The sequence below is a fragment of the Suncus etruscus genome, chromosome 6, assembly GCF_024139225.1.
Source record: "Suncus etruscus isolate mSunEtr1 chromosome 6, mSunEtr1.pri.cur, whole genome shotgun sequence".
In the NCBI taxonomy this organism is placed as follows: domain Eukaryota; kingdom Metazoa; phylum Chordata; class Mammalia; order Eulipotyphla; family Soricidae; genus Suncus; species Suncus etruscus.
Genome location: NC_064853.1, coordinates 127,164,314 through 127,167,866, shown reverse-complemented (window position 1 = coordinate 127,167,866; position 3,553 = coordinate 127,164,314). Strand labels below are relative to the sequence as shown.

Below are 3,553 nucleotides of genomic sequence, written 5' to 3'. Positions count from 1 at the left end.
AAAATTAAATATACTATCTAGTTCCTCCTAAAACTAAATAAAAACTAAAGACAACTAAATAAAACAAAACAATCTGGCAGGACAGCAGATGCAAGACTCATACTGGCTGCTGTCAGAATTTACTGCAAAGTTACAGAAATCAAGATAGTCAATATCTGGTGTGGATGCATGCGCACACATGCACACATGCACATACACACACACGCACATGCACAGACACACATACACACACACACACCAGTCCTATAGACTCAAGTCCAGGAATAAACACAAATAAAAGAATAAGGTTAAATAAAATTTTTGTGGGCAGTGAAATAATATAGGAATAAAACACAGGTCTTGTAACTGTAAGGCTCTGAGTTTAATTCCTACACATAAAAAATGTAAAATAAAATCTTAATTTTCAAAGGATAACAGTGAGAGAAGAACAATGGATCAATGCAGAAAAATCTGACAATGTATCTGTTAAATATCTTTTATACATAACAGATACCAATAAGTAAAGAACTCTGACAAGAGACATAATGAGCACAGGGCTTTCTCAAGAAAGCAGATTTATTAAATGGTTCAGAGGATTTATATATCTTCCATACCACATGAACAAAAAGGTAAGCCCCTTAAAGAATCATGGATGTTAGTTAGCACAGTGCCAAAAACAAGATATTGGGTTATCTCAAATCAGAACATTCCTTCCCCAGTAGCTGATTAATGGGTCCAAGGGACTGTTAGGTGTGGGGCTCATGGAAGAACCACAACCTCTGCCCCTCTTACCATAGTTCCTTCCATTCCCATATTTTACACTCTGACTTCCTGCAAGAACAAGAACACTCAGCAACTAAAAGTGAAATTCTCAGTTGAACAATAGGCAGATTTCCCAACGATGGCTCAGTAGCAAAACGTTGTGAGTTTGATTACTACTACTACCCACATATGCCAAGTGCCATCCTTAGATTCTGTGATACAACAGCTAAGTATGTGAACATTTGGTACGCAACCAGAGGTGTGTGTACTCTGAAGTGAAGTGAGTGTATCTCTTTTTCAATAGCGTGGAGCTCTATCTGGTCTATGTAAGCAATTCTGAGCTATATTCCCCTATAATTGCCTTTCAGCACTATCTTTTCACCTGACTGTAGATCTTTGACACACAGACCATTCACTCTATTCACTTCCTTCTCTGTTGCCAAAATTCCCTTTGTTAAAACACCAGGAAGATCTTCAAAAGTGGCAATACATAGTTCAGCACTCTTTAGCAAGACACATGCTTTCTGCACTTCTGCTCTTCTTTAGCAGGTTTCTCATGATGCAGTTACTTTCCATACTTTTAACCTCTGCCCTAAGTCCCATCTCTACTTAAAATCTTTCTGTCAATTATAGCAGCTTAAACAACCAAAGGCACTTGGTAACTTCGTGGCTTTACTCATAATAGGTTCTCCAAGCCTCAGGAAGATGGAGGCCAATCACAAATCTGTATTCACATTCCCATCAAAAGAGCAAGAAAACACAGCAACTTATTCAACTAACTTTTAGACTCACTGCCTAGCAATTATAGATGTTTACAACCCTACTTAAAGTTCATAACTCTACATTGGTCCATGGTCATGTCTAGCTTTCAGATGTGCACAAAAGTACAATCATTCCATTTTTCTGAAAGATAAAGAGTTAGATTTCCTTTTTTTCCCCTTCACTTAAAATTATACTTTTATTGGGACTGGAGCAATGGCACAGCAGTGGGGTGGTTGTCTTGCACAGGGATGACCTAGGATGGACCAAAGTGGTTCAATCCCCTACCATCCCAGATAGTCTCCCAATTCAGGAGTGATTTCTGAGTGCATGTCCAGGAGTAATCCCTGAGAATCACAGGGAGTGGTCCAAAATCCAAAACAACAACAACAAACCAACAACAAAAAAACTATACTTTTATTAATAGGTTATAATCAGTGGACAACACATTGGAGGTGGGAATGTTGCACCGGTTCTTTACATGACTGAAACCCAACTACAATCACATTTGTAATCAAGGTGTTTAAATAAAGATATTAATAAAAAAGAATCAATGGCCAACAAAAGTAAGACAATTCCAAGACAACATAAATATAAAATTGAAATAGATAAATATTCCTCATTCTCATCCTCTTCATCAGTACTATCTGTTCTAACCTCTTCATAATCCTTGTCAAGGGCAGCCATATTTTCATGAGCCTTAGAGAAATTTCCCATATCTATGCCCTCATTTACATACCAGGGAACAAAGGCATGCTTGACATATACATCAGATCAAACTTTGGTTCAGGTAACCCCAGGCCTCAGGAAATGTTGCTCAGGAAGTACATAGCTCACTGTAATTTGGCCAGGTCCCCACTAGGAATCACAGTGGGAAGCTGGTAATTACATTTTGAAAATTTCAAAATTTAATTTTCAAACCAGTTGGCACCAGTATACAAACTGGATGCTGCACTTGGTCTTGATGGTGGCAATGGCAGCATTGACATCTTTGTGGACCATATCACCATGATATGAGGCAACAAACCATGTGTTGTATTTATCATGGTGAGGGTCTCACTTCACCATTTGGCTGGCTGGCTCAAAGTATGCATTGATGATCTCTGCATGTTCATTGTAGGCTTTCTCAGCAAGGATGACAGGGACATATGTGACCAGAGGAAAATTAATTTGGGGATAAGACACCATGTTGGTCTGGAATTCTGTCAAATCTACAGTCAGGGCTCCATCAAATCAAAGAAAAGCAGTGGTGGAGGATACAATCTGACTAATAAGGTAGGTTGGGCACTCGATATCAAGGTTTCTATAACATATGTCATTGTCTACCATAAAGGCACAAAGTACTCCAAAGAGATGTGGGTGGTGAGAATGGAGTTGTAGGGCTCAACCACAGCAGTGGAAACCTGGCGATCTTCTTGTCATAATCAACAGCAGGGAGGTAAACCCAGAACTGATTCCTCCACTCCCCAAAAGCTATGGAACATTAAGAAGTCCTAAAGACCTCTGCATTGGTCAGTTAGTTTACAAATTTGGTCCAAGATGAGGTCAATGATCTCCTTGCCAATAGTGTAGTGCCAATAGGCATAATTATTGACAGGATCTTCTTTGCCTGTTATGAGCTGCTCTGGGTGGAAGAGCTGGCGGTAGGTGCCAGTGCAAACTTCAATGACTGTGGTTTCAGATTCTTGGGCACATGTGTGCCAGCACCTGTTTCGCTGAAAAATAATAATAAATATATATTATATTAATATCAAAATCAATACTAATACAATCAATATATTAATAAACATTAATATTAATATTAATACAATCAAAATATTAGTAAAATAAAACAAAGAAAAATCAAGACAGGAGGAAGACTAGAAAGAAAAGTAATGGGGTATTGGAGTCAGGGCTTTGGTTATATTGGTAAAGTGAAGAGTGGTGGATGTAGCTCAAAGCATAGACTCAACAACACTAACAATGTGAGATCTAAGCTGCACCTTCAAACACACATAATACTTCTTCTCTGGACTTGCTAGTGTGTTAGCAGGAGATACCTGACACTGATCTT

At 38.5% G+C, this 3,553-nt stretch overlaps 1 pseudogene; it reads right to left on the bottom strand.

Moving 5' to 3' along the window:
* Window positions 1-795: 795 nt before the first annotated feature.
* Window positions 796-3,220, bottom strand: LOC126011893 (tubulin alpha chain-like; annotated as a pseudogene).
* Between the last annotated feature and the right edge of the window lie 333 nt (window positions 3,221-3,553).